Below are 19,087 nucleotides of genomic sequence, written 5' to 3'. Positions count from 1 at the left end.
TTATGTGAGGACATGCCGGGACTGTCAGCGACGCAAGACACCGCCGACAAGGCCAGCGGGACTTCTGCAGCCAATTGATCCACCTTGCCGACCTTTCCAGCAGATTGGTACGGACCTACTGGGGCCGTTCCCGACGTCGGCTTTCGGAAACAAGTGGATCGTGGTAGCTACCGACTTCCTCACCCGCTACGCCGAGACAAAAGCCCTGCCAAAAGGCAGTGCATCCGAGGTAGCTAAGTTTTTCGTCGAAAATATCGTCCTACGTCACGGCGCCCCGGAGGTCCTTATCACCGACAGAGGAACGGCATTCACTGCCGACTTAACTCAAGCGATCTTGGCATACAGCCAAACAAACCACCGCCGGACAACAAGTACCACCCACAGACCAACGGCCTCACCGAGCGGCTTAACAAGACGATCGCCGACATGCTGTCAATGTACGTCGATGTCGAACACAAGACGTGGGACACCATTCTTCCGTATGTGACCTTCGCATACAACATGGCGGTGCAGGAGACGACGCAGATATCTCCATACAAATTGGTCTACGGAAGGAGCCCGGCAACGACGCTCGATGCCATATTACCCAACGTCACCGACGAAGAAAACCTCGGTGTGAGCGAGTACCTTCAACGCGCCGAAGAAGCCCGACAACTTGCGCGTCTCCGTATCAAGAATCAACAGACGACCGACAGCCACCGTTACAACCTTCGACGACGCTTCGTGGAATACCAGCCCGGTGAACGTGTTTGGGTGTGGACGCCGATACGCCGACGTGGACTAAGTGAAAAGCTTCTGCGACGGTACTTCGGACCGTACAGGGTGGTTCGACGGCTCGGCCAGCTTGATTACGAGGTTGTCCCCGACGGCATCACGAACTCTCAACGACGCCGATCGCGACCTGAAGTCGTCCATGTCGCGCGCCTCAAGCCGTTTCATGCGCGTTAACAAACTGAACTAGTGTTTTTTTGTATTATTGTTGTATGGTAATTTATTCATTGTACTTTCTTGCATTATTATTGTACTTTCATCTTTAGTTAAAGCATCGGGACGATGCCTTTTTTTTCAGAGGGGGGCAATGCCGCGTTCCATTTCCCAAGTTTTTGTTATCGTCCGAAAACACCGCACGATTCTCAGCGCAAACCGCGCCTGCAGGTTTCTAGAAGGTTCCGGACTGTAGTAGATCATTTCGATAAGACCACGCCCACTGTGCGAACGGTACAGATTGTTCTGGAACCTACGCCACCACCAGCGATAACGCTAGAACATTCGACGGCAAGAGTATTATAAATGCCGACGCGCTTCGCCGCTTGTCAGTTGTTGATCGAAGGCCGACGCTGCGTTCGCCGCTATCAGTCCGAGACTGCTATCTGTGCAAGACTGCTGCTGTAATTAGACTTTCCCTTTACCGGGCACAGGTTCGCCCAAATAAACAGTTAAATCCCAACACGAAGTTTTCTGTCTTTGGCCATGTCACGACCCCGTGACAATATGAAAAAAGCAGCCATTTCAAAAGCAGCCTTGTAAAACCTTGTAAGACGGGTATACCCTACAGTCAAGCACTTCGTTTCAAAAGGCTGCGCTCTGAAAATTCAGACTTTGTTTAAAACTGTGATAAACTTCGTGATGCCCTAACTGTACAACAGTACCCGCCTAAGATTGTCAACAACGCGATCATGCGCGCCGATGTAATGGACCGAAGAGCGCTTCTAAAATCAAATATAGAACCAGCGCACCGGAAGCACATCAATTTAAGTCTGACACATTCTCCGTCAATTCCAAATGCTAACGCGATCCTCAAAAAGCACTACAACATACTAATGCAGAGCAATCGTCTCAAAGACGTCTTCCCGGAGCCTTCACGAGCAGTTTATGCCGATCGAAAAACCTACGAGACATATTTACGTCATCCAAAATATCAACGCCCGCCCATGTGGGGTGTAACCCATGTAACAAGGCACGCTGCAAGGTGTGCCCCCACATGACTACGTCACGTATTGTTAAGAGCTCTGCGTCAAACTTCACTCTCTGGATAAAAGGCAATTTCGACTGCGACACGAACAATGCAATCTACTTGCTTCAATGCTCATTGTGTGACCTCCAATATATTGGTCAAACGGAGATAGCTTTCCGGCTGCGCTTCAATAATCCCAGGTCACACGTCTTGGGCCTGCCCGGCCTTCCCCTGTCCAAACACCTCGCTACCCCAGGCCACCCTTTCGACAACATAACTGCCACATTACTCGAATCTGGTTTTAAATCGCACTACGAAAGGGAAGTTCGTGAATCATTTCTTATTCATATATTTAACGCCGTAGCATCTGGAATAAACGAGAACCCAGGGAGGCTTACGTTTTTACCGGCAAAACAAATAAATCAACCGCCGTAACCCACAAACACTTTTGTTCACTGCCGTGATTACGTTGCGGTGTCATTGGTGACACATTAGTTTGTTGACCAGAACGCATGCACACTCTGTTACCACATTGTGACATCAATGGTGATATTATGCTGATGTATATTTTATTGACAATGAACGTAACATAACATGTCATTGCCTTCTTTTATTGTTTCTATTCTTTCACAAATGTTGCGATATCACAAGTGTCCGTCATATTATTTGCATCTATGTTTTAAGGTCACCTTGCCCTACCATATTCTGTATAGCGCACTGCTGCTCCGCTATCAACAAAATGCTGCGTATATCTGAATATCTTTGTGTTAACATTTATGTCGATATTGCTAAGAGTGATTATTCACAATTGGGGGCCCCCATGCTATGTCCTTAAGAAGTGCGTGTTAGTGTAATATGCGCGTATGCCCTGACGAAGGCCGGTCCCCGGCCGTAACGTTGGCAATAAAGCATCGTTTTTCGTTTGCTCATTCGCTTCATCTGGTGACTTATAACTCGACCCGAATCTAGGAAGACTTTCAAGAAATACCAAATACCTATGGATTCTGTCAGGACGGGAACGAAAACAATTAAATGGAAATTTCCGAAGACCACAGTTTCTACGGCTGTCGTTGGCGACTCCCAAACGAAGTATTTGTTTTAGCGATTCGACCCCCTTCGAGAGGGCACTCCTGCGTTCATCACACAGTTTGGCGCTGTGATACATGGCGTACATGGCCTTTTGGACTTCGTGCCATCCTCAACGACAACTCTGATTCTGCATGTTGGAACAAATGATTTGGTTCACAGCACTGCACGTGTAACGTTCCAAAAGTACAAGGCCCTGCTACAACTCATTCTGTCGAAACGCCCCGTGATAAGCCGGATTTATGCATCTTTATTACTACCCCGTGCTTTAAACCGCCGTCGTGACAAGCACAATGAAGCAATTGTCCGCCACTGTAATCGCGAAGCCTGTGATTTCAACGACCGCCTACGGGGCTTCTGCTATCGCTCTGACCGGGTGTTCTTTCTGGACCATGCCTTGGAATGGTTTCCGTCGGTGCGCGTCCTCGTGGCAGACGGCCTTCACCCAAAATTCGAGGGCGTTGCACTAATGGCTGGCCACATCAAGCAGCTGTGTTTCCAGAACGCAACGCACGCCTCGTCTTCCTCCTGGCTAGACCACATTCCCAGTGGTCCCATGAAGCAATCCTCCAACGCCATCCAACCTGGTTTTGTGGAACTTGCATCATTGCCCCGCTCATCTTCACACCAACGCCTCCAAGTGCCCGAATTCTACACCGAGCCACCTGCGAAAGAAAAATCTACCTACGCCACAGTTGCTGCAGAAGCAAAGAACCAAGGACTCTCTACTCGTGAAAGGTCTGGAAAGATTTCTTTGTCTCACTGGTACCCTTTAAGAAAATGCAATCGTGAGAAAAGCACTGTTTCTTCTAAGAATTGACAAATACTGACCTCATTCGACAACCATATTCAGAGTCGTGACATTCTCAGAATGAGAAAAATTGTGGAAAAACGTGTGAAATACAAACTTCACGCATCTACGCTAAACACCTATTTAAACGCCTTTACTGTACCGAAAGGACTTGTGATTTCGCTCAAACCAGCAACTTCCCAATTGTCACAACGCAACGTCGAGAAATGGAATGAAACGTTAAAAAACGCGTCCATAGCTCTCATGCGCATCATCATAGACCATTATAATTCTGCTGTCAAAGCGTTGCTAAACAGTGAACGACAGTTGCGCAAGGCTCGTATGTTGGATCCCTCTGAATCGGCTTCACTGGTTAAATACGAACAGAGAAAACAATTAGAAATTCAACAGAAGAAAGCAGAAAAGTTTTTGCATGACCACATTACCCTTCCAAAACCACGGACCAATGAAGATTCTCTTCCCGTTGAATCATTCTGTTCTAGACGAGACAAACCATCAGCTAGACCTAACGTAGTAAACATTTCAAACGTGGTTATATCTGACTCAGAATTGAGTGTGCTTACTCTGGGCTTGAATTTCTGTCCAGCTACTGGCGGCTACAATGAATTTAACTTTATAAAAGATTTAGATGAATTCGCTCGCAGTATGAGGCTAAGCAAATTCTTCCATAAACGTTCATCATCCAAGAGTAACATGTCTTCCCATCAACACTGGAGGCCGCCAACACAACGCGATAAATTCTTCGATATATGTACATTTCTGCTGTCCAGCGTGACATCCTGCAGGCTTATGAAAACCGCATTTCATTCAAAGGAAACCTCACATTCAAAGAACGGAATGCAGTTAAATGTTTACAAGAACGCACAGATATTGTAATAAAACCCGCTGATAAAGGAGGCGCAATCGTGATAGTGAACACAACGGACTACGTTTGTGAAGCTCAGAGACAGTTAGATAATGACACATTTTACAAGCGACTCAGTGAAAACCCCACCGAAAAATTTAAGGACATCGTTACTGATACAATCAAGCATTTAATACTGAATAACAAACTTCCCGATAAAGCAAAGCACTCATTAGTTCCACTGAGCCCTGTTTCAGGAAGGTTTTACCTATTGCCTAAAATGCATAAGCCCAATAACCCCCGTCGTCCTATAGTGTCAGGCATTGGCACTGTCACCGAACTACTTTCAAGCTATGTCGATGGCATGATTAGTATACTACCTTCAACTTTTTCATCCTATCTGAAGGACACTTCTCATTTCCTCGCTGACATCAACGACCTCAATATACCTGCTGACTCATTTCTAGTAACATTAGATGTTGCGTCATTTTATACTAATATTCCCCACAAAGACGGCATTCGTGCAGTAGTGGATGCTTATAACGACTCATCATGTAACAAATCTGTTGACAGCTGCACATTAGCCACATTAATAAAACTCATCCTAGAACTTAACAATTTTCAGTTCGGCGATGTTTACTACGTACAAGTTAGTGGCACTTCAATGGGCCCCAAAATTGGTCCAAGTTACGCGAATATATTTATGGGCCAATTGGAAAATCATTTTCTTTCAACGTGTAGAGTACAACCATACTACTACAAACGTTTTATAGACGACATTTTTTTATCTGGCATCACGGCGAAGCGGAACTCATAACTTTCATTGCAGACTTTAACAAGGTTCATCCATCCATTTCATTGTCACAGTAGTACTCGAAGACATCCATCTGTTTCCTGAAAGTAACAGTATCCCTTTGCGGCGAGAAATTAGCTACTAAAGTGTACAGAAAACGCACCGACGCTCACCGATACCTTCATTTCAAAAGCAGCCATGTAAAACATTGTAAGACGAGTATACCCTACAGTCAAGCATTTCGTTTTAAAAGGCTGTGCTCTGAAAATTCAGACTTTGTTGACAACTGTGATAAGCTTCGTGATGCCCTAACTGTACAACAGTACCTACCCGCCTCAGATTGTCGACAACGCGATCATGCACGCCGATGCAATGGACCGAGAGCGCTTCTAAAATCGAATAAAGAACCTGCGCACCGGAAGCACATCAATTTATTTCTGACACATACTCCGTCAATTCCAAATGCTAACGCCATCCTCAAAAAGCACTAAAACATACTAATGCAGAGCAATCGTCTCAAATACGTCTTCCCGGAGCCTCCACGAGCAGTTTACCGCCGATCGAGAAACCTACGAGACATACTTACGTCATCCAAAATATCAACGCCCGCCCATGTGGGGTGTCACCCATGTAACAAGGCACGCTGCAAGGTGTGCCCCCAAATGACTACGTCGCGTATTGTTAAGAGCTCTGCGTCAAACTTCACTCTCTGGATAAAAGGCAATCTCGACTGCGACACGAACAATGCAATCTATTCGCTTCAATGCTCATTGTGTGACCTCCAATATATGGGTCAAACGGAGACAGCTTTCCGGTTGCGCTTCAATAATCACAGGTCACACGTCTTGGGCCGGCCCGGCCTTCCCCTGTCCGAAAACCTCCCTACCACAGGCCACCTTTTCGACAACATAACTGCCACAATACTTGAATCTGGTTTTAAATCGAACTACGAAAGGGAAGTTCGTGAATCTTTTCTTATTCATAAATTTTACGCCATAGCGTCTGGAATAAACGAGAACCCAGGGAGGCTTACGTTTTTACCGGCAAAACAGATAAATCAACCGCCGTAGCCCACATACACGTTTGTTCACTGCCGTGATTACGTTGCGGTGTCATTGGTGACACATTAGTTAGTTGACCAGAACGCAGGCACACTCTGTTACCACATTGTGACATCAATGGTGATATTATGCTCATGTATATTTCATTGACAACAAACGTAACACAACATGGCATTGCCCTATTTTATTGTTTCTATTCTTTCACAAATGTTGCGAAATCACAAGTGGCCGTCGTAATAGTTGTATCTATGTTTTCAAGTCACCTTGCCCTGCCATATTCTGTATAGCGCACTGCTGCTCTGCTATGAACAAAATGCTGCGCACGTCTGAGCATCTTTTTGTTAACATGTATATCAATATATCTAAGAGTGATTATTCACAATCGGCGGCCCCCATGCTATGTCCTTTAGAAGTGCGTGTTAGTGTAATATGCACGTATGCCCTGACGAAGGCCCGTCCCCGGCCGTAACGTTGGCAATAAAGCATTGTTTTACGTTTGCTCGTTCGCTTCATCTGGTGACTTATAACTCGACCCGAATCCAGGAAGACTTTCAAGAATATATATATATATATATATATATATATATATATATATATATATATATATAGGTCGTAAATAAAACATTAGGCTTTGTTATTTAGATGACATTGTCGTCTTTTCAACTGATTTCGCAACCCATTTAACCCACCTTGAAAAAGTCCTCGCTTGTATCTCCGCTGCGGGGCTGCAACTGAATCTGAAGAAGTGCCATTTCGCTGCTCGAAAGCTAACAATCCTTGGCCACGTGATTTCGAAGGACGTCATTCTTCTTATTCTGCCAAACTTACAGCCGTTTCAGCGTTTTCGAAACCGACCACCATGAAACAGCTCCGAGGCTTCATAGGCCTTGCTCCTACTTCTGGCGCTTCATCCGCAATTTCGCAATGATTATCGCTCCTTTCGCCAAGCTCCCTACCGGCCCCAGAGACCTTTCAGTCTGGTCTGCCACCTGTGACAATTCTTTCAATGAACTGCACCGCCTCCTCACGTCGCCGCCTTTTCTGCAACACTACGAACCATCGGCACCCACAGAGATCCATACCGATGCTAGTAGTGTGAGGCAAGGTGCTATTCTTGCGCAGCAGAAAGACGCACTCCAAAACTGCGTGGTTGCCTACGCAAGCCGAACTCTTAGCAAAGCCAAAATCAACTATTTCGTTACTGAAAAAGAATGCCTCGCCGTTATTTGGGTGATAGCGAAATTTCAACCTCACGTGTACGGGCGCCTTTTGACGTCGTGACTTACCACCATGCCCTCTGCTGGTTGTCGTCACAGAATGATCCAAGTGGTCACCTCGCCCGATGGGCGTTACGCCTTCAAGATTATGATATTCGCGTGGTCTATCGCTCTGGCCGGAAACAATCGGACGCAGAAGCCCTCTCCCGTTCGCCCCTACCCCCTGACCCGGCCTGCTGCGAAAGTCTCTTCTGTGATGCCACTGCCGTCACCATCGCCGACATGCCATCTGAGCAACGCAAGGACCCTTGGGTTGCTTCGATTCTAGACGTCCTGGCTGGGCGGACGGTGTTATGTTTTGCCGCTGATAAGTTGATCGTGCGGATGGGACAGCACCAGAAGCTACGGTATTCAAAGCTCCTTTCTTGGATCTCTCTCGGCAAGGTCGCAAATTGCTTCCTTTGAGCATGGGACGACAGCGCGGGAAGCTAAGTTATACAAAGCTTCTTTCTCGACTCTCTCTCGGTATGCTCGTGTAACTATACACCACTTATCCCCTGGAATGCAAACTACGTCCGTCTCCTCCGCTGCTAGGGACAAACACACAATGTGAAACGAACCCGCTCTGCCAACCGGCTTGGAATGTTTGTGGTTTAGAGACAAGTCGCCGCCGCCGGGGGCAAACGCACAATGGGATTAAGCGACCCCGTCTTGCTTCCGCGGCCGGGCGCGAGCTCAGTGGGAGTAGGCGACACGCTCTGCCCTGGCGATCGGCTCAAAGTCGCAGCGATGCACGACCCGAGCACAAGGAAAGCGGAGAAAGTCAAAGGCCGCTTGCTACCTGCGGGGGCAATTACGTTCCGCGCGCAATCATTCAATTTCCGGCTTTAGAGGTTCGTCTCGGCTCGCTGGGTGTGGGAAAGGGCATGAATGTACCGGGTCTACAATGCCGATATCTCCCGAGCGTTAGAATTCCTGAGCGCGTGGGAGGTGGAGAGAGAGAGACATGATGGGAAAGAGTACCAAAACGCCTGTTTAAGCTGTAGAAGCGCTGCTGTCGAGAGTAAGGTCAGCCCAGTAGGGAGTGACTTAATCTTAGTGGAAACAGATTGGATGAGAGAATGTTGAGGCGGACCAGCAGTGGCCCCCTCCCCTTTTTCTTTGTTACCGCAAGATGCTTAAGACTGGAGGGAATCCGTTTCTCTTCAGTCGAGGCTGCAATCACTTAGCTTATAGATCAGTACGACTCCGTACGACGCAACTTTTGTCTGGGCCGTAACCACTTGGTGGTCGAACAGTGAGACTAAGTACGTTGTATGTAGTAACAGTGTTCTAGGCTCTAACTTAAGAAAAGTTAAGTAGAAGTGTAAGACGCTGTTGATGTCTGTGTTATCATGAGTATGCTTCGGCAAGATGTACATATGACTGTAAATATTTCGCTGTAATATACCTTCAAGTTTTCAATACTTCCAACCTGCCTCCTGCTTCATCGACGCCGATCATCTCCTTGACGGGACTTCAATCCACATCAAGGAGATCAACGAACAAACAGGAAAACTTAACTGACGGCTTCTCCTACTACTCGCACGTTGCGTCGGCAAGTCGAGCACTTCAACACTCGCGACGACGTGCTGTACCGACGCAACTACGCACCCGGTGAACGTCAGTGGCTATTCGTGATTCCACGTCACCTGCAATCCAAAATTTGTTCCCCGTTTCATGATGACCCCAATGTGGTCATGTAGGTTTCCTGAAGACTTATTCTCACATACGACTTCAATATTACTGGCGTGACATGTACTGTTTTATACGACAGTACGTTCGGGCTTGCTCGACGTGCCAGGGACGAAAGACTTCCCCTCATCACGCCAGTGGTACTTCATTACCCCTACCATACCCATCCCGACCATTCGACCATGTAGGCATCGGTATCTATGGTCCCCTTCCCAACACTGCAGACGGTAACCGCTGGATCATAGTTGCCGACGACCACCTCACGCGGTGTGCCGAAACTTCACCCCTTCCCTCATCTAAAGCAAAAGATGTTGCGACTTTCGTTCTTCACAACATTGTATTACGTCACGGAGCACCTCGAGAGTTACTGAGGGATCGTGATCGCGTATTCTTGTCAGACGTCATCACAGCATTGCTGCGTGAGTGCCACGCCGTTCACCGCACTACAAGCGCCTATCATCCCCAGACCAAAGGAATGACAGAGCGCTTCAACCGCACCCTTGCTAACATGCTGTCTATGTGCATCTCGTCAGATCACTCCGATTGGGACCGAGTGCTCCCGTTTATCACGTTCGCCTATAATACCGCCATTCAAAGCACTACTGGGTTCTCTCCTTTTTTCCTCCTTTACGGACGCGAGCCATCTTGCACTATGGACACCATTCTTTCATACAGACCTGACTCCTCAGAGTCCACGACTTTGTCTCAAGCCGGTGCATACGCTGAAGAGTGCCGCCAACTCGCAAGATCATTCACAACCCAAGATCAAGGACCCCAAAAGCACCATCATGAAGCATCAGCTAACGTTACATCCTACAATCCAGGTGCACTCGTCTGGCAGCATGTCTCTTCTGCTACGCCTGGCCTCTCTACCAAGTTGGTCCCCAAGTATCACGGCCCATATCGTGTATTACAGAAAACGTAACCGGCGATATACTTCCTCGAGCCACTGGAACCATCTTCTGAAAATTGTCTACGTGTCGAGTCTTAAGCCCTGCTACGACCCTCCTGTGTATACTTGTCCATACGTCGCCAGGATGACTCCTTGTTTCGCGGGGAGTAATTCTAATGAATCTGAATAACGGATGATCTGCTGCTACTGAAGAAGAAGATGATGATCATTGGTAGTAGTAGTAGCTCGCGCACGCCGCTCGCCGGTAGCCATACCTGCCTCTTAAAGCACCTTTCGCCAAGATGCGTCGGAAGCTTCCTTGATGTACAACACCTCTATTTTAATATATCAGAATCAGAATCAGAAATGCTTTATTTCCCAACGAAATTGTTCGGGATCCTTCAGGCGAAAAGCTGCACAGTACAGCTTGAATGTACCTGAAGGCCCTCACATGGCAGCAGTAACACTAAAACCAGCATACACACAGATGTTTAGCATATATACAAATATAATACACCATAATAATTGAAACAAAAAGTTTGCAACTTGTTGAATAACACTACCTATTTCCTACGAACACGTGTTACTTATAAATAACATAGAAATGTAAGACATATGTGAGAAGAAATGTGACAATACATTGCGATTCATCAGAACCAATAGTATTCACAACACTGAGAAAAGCACTGCTCTAAATATGATTATGATGCACAATGTGATGATACTTTGTATATTAAAATACTGAGCGCAAAGTAGATAATACTACGGAAAAGGCGAAAATTTAATAACTATGCCTTTTATATGTTCATTACGATCTACAAGAGTATTTTGTAACTTGTTTTCGAGCCGAAGTATATGAAATAAACCTTTCCCCTTCCACTTTATTTAACAATGAAGGTAGGCTATGTCGTAGTGACTGCATAAGATAATATGTGCGTCTGAATGGTACAAACCACCTGTCTTGGCTACAAGTGCGTGAGTCACTTTTTTTGTATTCGAGTCGTGACGCATGTTTTAAGAAGGACTTGTATTGTTGGAACCGAAACAAAATGAGTATAAAAGTCGGTATTCGTGAAGATTCGTTGCACGTAATATATTAAGTTTTCGAAAAAGTTGCGCCCTGGGATGAAAATAGGGTACATTGGCTGTTTGTCGAGGCGTGCGTTTTTGAAGTTGAAGAGGAGTACGAATATCAGCTTTCGTTGTGGTGGCCTATACAAGCGCACAATAGTGAAGATGCGATTTAAACAAGGCGTAATATGTTCGCAACTTTACCTTCTCAGGAAAAAAAAAATGTCGACAGCGAGACAGCACACCAGCGGCAGATGACAACAATTTTGAGATTATTTCAACGTGATCGGTTCAACTCATGTGATCTGAAAACGTAACGCCTAATACTTTGTATTTCCTCCAAATTTCAATGGAGCACCATGCAAGAATAATTCTTGATTGAAACAAAACTGGCTGCCTCTCGCCTTGAATAATATGGCCTTCGATTTTCAGCTGTTATATGTTAGAGCATTATTACGAGACCATGCCGACAGATTAGAAAGAATATTCAGAGATTTCTGCGACAGATCATCAAGTTCATCGCTCGAGACAAACAAACTTGTATTGTCAGCGTACAGCACAATGGATGCATCATTAACAATTTCAGCAATGCCATTTACGTAGACATTAAAAAAGGTTGGCCCAATACGCTACCGTGCGGTACTCCTGATTTAATTTTGCGATACGAAGAGCAGAAATTTTCAACAGCAATGCACTGAGTCCGCCCGGAGAGATATGATCGAAACAACAAGTTTGCCACACCCTGAATACCATAGCTGTTTAGCTTTCTAATTAAAGTTTCATGATGTAGGTGATCGAATGCCTTGCTATAGTCTATAAATATACCTAAACTTAGTTTTTCTGCATCAATAATGTCAATTATCAGCTCCATTTGACATAACAATGCCGTCTCTGTCGACCTGCCTGGGCGGTTTTCATGCTGACAGTCAGACAGAATGTTATTCTTTAAAAAAAGTCATTGATTCTAGCTGAGATTACCTTCTCTAAACCCTTAGAAAAGGTGGACTATAGGCTTATAGTTCCCGAAGTCACTTCGATTATCGCCTTCAAAAATCAATGAAACCCTGGCTTTCTTCGTAGCACTTGAAAAATGGCCAGTTTCTAGAACAAGATTAAACACAAATGCAAGGTGGATTGCGATGACGTCAATTACAAATTTTATTGGTCTGATTTGAATGCCATCTGCTATGCATACATCTGTTACATCACTATGCACACATCTGCTATGCATACATCGTTTTCTGAATGCTATGCATACATCTGTTAACAGCTGTGCCAGTGACCGCGCTATCCGAGGACGTCATCATGTTCACAAACTGATTATTCAAGCGTTCAGTTAAAGCAATGATTGTCACCTTTTCATTGTTTAGGGTGACTTTTCGGAAAATCTGTTTCAAATTTTTTGTCTTGTGGCATCGTTGATAATTTTCTACGTTTTTTCTAGGCTTTTCCTCTGTAGCTAAGCAAAAAGGGTTTCATGATAGTGGGCATTAGCCTTTCGCAGTTCTTTGTTAATTGAATTTTCCTTAAATGCAATGAACTTCCTAAATGCAATGAGATTGCTTTCTTCACGCATGCGTGAAAATCTATTGAATAACCTATTTTTCTTACTTATCATCTTAACGTGTTGAGGCTGCACTCAAGGCTTTCTAATACGTTTTTTTACTTTGCCTTTTTTGAGTGGAAAAGATAAATTGTAAAGATGAGTGAAAATTGACAGGAATTTGCTGTATGCCTCACTAGCATCTTTTTCGTTATATAAAAATGACCAGCCTGTGCGCAGTGCAAGTGCGCGAAAATGTTGCATATTTCCCTTAGATAGACGCCAATAACTGAACATGGTATCCAGCAAGCATTTTTCATTACCATAAAATGAGCATACTACGTATATTGTGCAGTAGTCGCTGATATTGTATAAATCTGTGTACGAGCGTTCACTATGAAATTATCGAGAGCCGATTGACTCCATATATTTAAGTATATATATATATATATATATATATATATATATATATATCCACACAGTCCGATTTTTCGATTAACATACGAGGAAACCTAACATGCGATTCCTCTAATGTGGTATACCTACTCGAATGCAACGTGTGGTATGCAGTACATCGGACAAACAGAAACACCATTTAGGATTCGCTTCAATAATCACAGAGCCCATGCGAAATCAGCCCTAAGTCTACCTCTATCAAAACATCTCATTCTTCCGGACCATGCATTCGACAAACTATCAGTAACGCTCTTAGAGACGGGATTTAAATCAAATCGAGAACGTGAACAACGAGAGTCATACCTTATCCACCGATTTAACACCCTCGATAGAGGAATAAATGAGAATCCTGGTACACTTGCAGCAATTAAAGCATTGGAAAACAATAACGGCAATAATGAAAATGGTACCTGAGTTCACGGCACTGCAGCTGTGAAGGGCACTGGACAACTCAAAACAATTTCATGTGTAACTACTCTTCCTAAGTACAGCTGTCGTCTGTTTTCTGTTTTATTTTACTACCCAATCAATTATGCCATGCATGACATGCCCAACAGCAACCCTGTGCACAGCCGGGAGGCCCCTACCGCACGCGTAATTCAGAAGCGGGCAAGGAATTCGCATTGCACCCGCTTAGCCTCTGCCACAATACGCGGTACTCCTCTTTCTACGACAAAGTGATGACGGGGCGCCGAGTAGTTGAAGGCCTAAAACTTCCCAAAAAGCCCGCTTACCAGCCTCTGCCGCAATACGCCGCACCCCTCTTTCTACGACGTAATGTTGACTGGGCTCCGAGTAGTTAAAGGCTTACAACCTCCTAAAAAAGATCTTTTTTGCCCCACACCGAACCGCCAGAGCCAGGAGGCGCCGTCTGGTCGGGAAGATTGCGTTAGTGAAAGGAAGCATACACAGACCGCTGACATCATAAAGGTGAAGGGGAGAAAGGGGAGAAAGATTAAGGGGGAAGGGGAAGGAAGAGTGGAAGGGGGGCGCTCGAGGGGAGTCCACTTTATATTCTTTTCTCTTTTTTTCTTTTTTTTTCCTTTTTCTCTTCTTTCCCTTTTCTTTTATTCTTTTCTTCTGTTTTTTTTACTCTTTCCTTTCCCTATGATTTGAGATTGTATAAAGCCGAGCACCAACAAGCTGTACCTTTAATCCTGATGAAGGCCAGACTCTAGGCCGAAACGTCGAAATAAACCACGTTGTTACCACTCACGGAGGATCTACTGGACTATATATATATATATATATATATATATATATATATATATATATATATATATATATATATATATATAATGGGATCTAACAGACAGTAATGCCAAGGAATGTACAGGGGAAGTTATTAGAATGAATGGAATGTAACTAAGAAGAAAGAAGAAAAAAAAGTGGATGAAAAAATAACCAGCCGTGAGCAGGAATCGAACCTACGACCTTCGAATAACACGTTCGATGCTCTAACCACTGAGCTATCACAGCGGCCTTCCCTCCATCCACTTTTTTTTGGGTTTATATGTGAATTTAGAAGTATGAGTGACAGTCAGCGCCATCTATAAGCCGAGCGACGAGTGTGAAAACACTCTTATTCGCATGTTTGGCGTCACGTAGCACGTGAACTTATTATGATCGGGCAGCTGATTAATTGTCCCTCTTATACAACCTATACACACTAAGTCTGCCAGTACGAGACCCTCGTTCAATGAAATAAGGGAAAGAAGTGTATACCTAAGGGCTCGTTTTTTCGTGTTTTAACACAATAATAATGAGATCTAACAGACAGTAATGCCAAGGACATGCCGAGAGCAGGAATCGAACCTATGACCTTCGAGGTCGTGGGTTCGATTCCTGCTCACGGCTGGTTATTTTTTCATCCACTTTTCTTTCTTCTTTCTTCTTATTTACATTCCATTGATTCTAAATACTTCCCCTGTACATTCCTTGGCATTACTGTCTGTGAGATCTGATTATTATTGTGTTAAAGCGCGGAAAAACGAGCCCTTAGGTATACACTTCTTTCCCTTATATATATATATATATATATATATATATATATATATATATATATATATATATGTATATATATATATATATATATATATATATATATGTATATGTATGTATGTATTTGTGAAAGAAGTACGCAAATATAGATTTTTTTATTATTCTAAAAAACGATTTAGCTGTTGCTGAAATAGGAATAAATAATTGATATCAAAGAAAACTTTCCTGTAGCCTACATTGGTTAACCTTACAGCGAAACTAAACAGCACGAGCCTCATCCGAATGCACTTCGAGCCGTTACCCACCGTCGCTACCGTTGGCCGCCGTATATTTTGAAATAAAGATATTTATATCGATAGCCTGCGGAGGACTGTCATCTGGAGCATGAACTATTACAAAAGAATGATTACGCAGCTCATGTTTAAGCAAAGCTACTCGGCCACAATTTATTTTCACCAAAACAGATACAATGGCGAAAATGGGGAGACGGCAAAAAAGCTGCAGTTATTGCAGCTTGACTAAGCACCATCCACCCTACGTCAACAATGACAGAATGAAAACGAAATACAATAAAATGAAAAAAAAAACTAATATTAAAAAGCAGAAGACAATACAACCCGAAGACAAAGTAAATGACAGCTAGGACATGTTAAACAAACAAAAAGGAATATTTGATAAACACATGAGCACAGTAATTCGCAGAGTATGTGTCATCGCTTTGGTACATAAGAAAGGTACACAATCAGGTTACACAGAAGAAATAATAAGGAAAAAAATATATAAAGGTACACAATAAATGATGCAGAGCAATACAGAGTGACCTATGTAAACAATACAAATCTAAAAAAAATAGTGTTTTGCACATCGGTATTGTTTAATGTGTCAATTTTTATGTCTTGCTGCTCGTATGAGTTCAATATAGTAGGTAGCATGTGGCTAAGTCTTTGGGTGCCGTAATTGGTGCGAGATAACGGAATTTTCCTCGGGGGTTTATATCGATGGAAGTAAATGGTTTGTGTATGTTCAAGATTTGCAAGTGTCAGGAATGCGTCGAGTTTCCCTCTGTTTGCGCTAATATAGGATTGTAACAACCTGAATTGGTATATGTCATTTGCCTTAACAATTTTATGTTTAGCAAAGAGTTTTCCTGTGTGTTTAGGGTATGATATGTTTTTCATTGCTCTGATCACTCTTTTCTGAAGTATTTTTAGCCTATTTAAATTTGTTGACGTAGTGTTTGCCCATACTAGAGCGCAGTAGTTCAAGTGGGCATGGAAGAGAGCCTGATATAAGAGCCGCTTTACAGTAACGGGCAAAAGACGTCGACAACGATTTAGAGTGCCAACCACGCGTCTCAACTTTAAACTAATGTGGTCTGTATGCTGATTCCAGGACATATGTTCCTTAAAAACTACTCCAAGCGTCTTAATGGATTCGGTCACTGCAATTTTGTAGGGGCCTAGGGTAACATAATTTGGTACATGCAGAAATATGCCGAGAGCTCGGAAAAGACACATTTTGTTTTTGATTCATTTAACATTAAATTGTTCTTGGTAGACCATTGACGAAGCTTATAACGTGTGTTGGCCGCTAAAGCCTCGAGAGTACTGAAATCTTTTCCAGTAAAGAATAATGTGCAGTCATCAGCATATATCATGAAGTTACATTTTTCACAAATTCTGACTATATCATTTATGTAGTATAAAAACAATACAGGTTTAGGATACTACCTTGGGGTACTCCGGTTTTAATTGTTTGTGTGCGCGATTTGAAGCCATTTCTTTCAACATACTGAGACCACGCACTCTAATATGACTGCATAATAAGTTTTAGTGGTATTCCCCTAAATTCATAGCATTCTACTTTATGTAGTAACAGTTCATGAGATACACGATCAAAGGCTTTACTAAAGTCCAAGTACAATGCAAGTGTCAGAAGTCTTTTTTCGATATTGCAAAGTATGATTTCTTTTTGTGCTAATAAGGCACTTTTTGTTGAAAGTTTCTTTCTGAAACCATATTGATATTCTGTTAATACATTGTGCTTCCTCGAGAAACTGTGAATTCTATCATTTATTATTTTTTCAAGGCATTTCGAGAAAACTGGTAGTATAGATATTAGGCGATAATTGCTTAAGTTGTTTTTGTCTCCGGACTTAAATATTGCAGTAACTTTCGTAGTTGCGTGTTGGTTGGGAGAATACCTGTTGATAACACTAAGTTGTACATATTTGCTAGCACTTCTGCTATGAGGTCTAATACATACTTTATTGGTCGCATTTGTATGCCGTCAGAGTCACAGCTCCGACTATTTTTTATTTTACCGAAAAGCGTAATTACTTCACATGTGGAAGTCGGTTTAAGAAAAAGTGTGTTTGATGAGTGAGTAATGTCAGTTGTTGTTTGCACGCTCTGGTTGGCATTTCCTATCTTCAAAAAGAAGTCATTAACTGTTTCAGCAAGGTCGATGCCATTTAATATCCTTCCATCTATTTCAAGATTATCGATTTTTGTGGCGGGGGCTCCTCTGTTCAATACCTCATTTAACTTTTTCCACATGGATTTACGTTGCTCTGGACGTTCCAGGTCAAAATACGACTGTAGTAGTCTCTTTCCGCCCTTTCTTTTTCTTTATTTAATCCATTTTTAAGAGCCTTTTATTCAACCCATAGGTCCGCATTATGTCTTTTGACGAATTGCTAGTAAAGTTTATTTTTATGGTTTATCTGACGCTTAAAGTAGTTTGTTATCCAGGGCTTCCGCAATTCGCTCGACCTGTGATGTGCCTTGAGAGGAAATGATATGAAGTAAAGTTCCTTCAATGTTGGAATAAAGTTGTTATATGCGTTGTTTGCATCTTCATCAGCCATTTTATCATCCCAATGTGTCTGCATGATGTGGCCCCTAAAGTGCTCCGATGTATTTGGTGTTATTGAACGATACAAGAATTTTTCCGGTTTTACATAAGCCAAATTTGCATGCATTTTTAAGAAAATGAATATAGGCAAGTGAAAGCCAAATTTGCATGCATTTTGAAGAAAATGAATACAGGCAAGTGATCACTTATGTCAGAACTGATCACCCCAGAAATTGTTTCTTCTGCAGTAGAATGTGTACGAAACATGTCTAGCAATGACACTGTAGATTCAGTAATACGCGTAGGCATATTAATGACATTTTTAAAAGAGTTGCACTTAAGCACGGACAAAAATTCAGTACTTGCGGCTGAGTTCTTCGAGACATCTATGTTGAAATCGCCACCTACGGTAAGCATATAATGCATGACAATTGCATGTGACAAAAGACGATCAAAAATGTTAGAAAATCCGCCGTAGAACCACTAGGATGCCATATACAACAGCAAATACATTTGTGCCCTTCTTTAGACATAGTTATTCGTAGTTTTTTGTGATAAGACTGTATTCTTCAATTCCTTCATAAGACTCAAGTGTTGTTAGAATGGCAACGCCTCCCCCTCTACTCTCCATGCGATTCAAAAAGAAGTGATTGTACCCTGGTAGCATGAAATGTTCTGACTCATCAGTATACCACGTTTCTGTGAACAATAAAAGGTCAAAGTTTGTGCCACATGATTCCAACAGTGAAGTGACATTATCCTTTTTTG

General features: G+C 43.2%; 1 protein-coding gene and 1 non-coding gene across 5 annotated transcripts in view; one reads left to right on the top strand and one right to left on the bottom strand.

Annotated features, from left to right (window-relative positions):
* LOC119167773 (uncharacterized) overlaps positions 1–19,087 on the top strand; it is a 933,880-nt gene that overhangs the window by 324,215 nt on the left and 590,578 nt on the right. The window lies entirely within an intron of this gene.
* TRNAT-UGU (transfer RNA threonine (anticodon UGU)) lies at positions 14,869–14,941 on the bottom strand. The gene has a single exon. It is a non-coding gene; the product is annotated as a tRNA-Thr (tRNA).

This window comes from Rhipicephalus microplus, chromosome 3 (assembly GCF_043290135.1).
Source record: "Rhipicephalus microplus isolate Deutch F79 chromosome 3, USDA_Rmic, whole genome shotgun sequence".
In the NCBI taxonomy this organism is placed as follows: domain Eukaryota; kingdom Metazoa; phylum Arthropoda; class Arachnida; order Ixodida; family Ixodidae; genus Rhipicephalus; species Rhipicephalus microplus.
The sequence above is the reverse complement of the archived record's forward strand: the minus strand, read 5'-3'. Positions and strand labels throughout refer to the sequence as shown.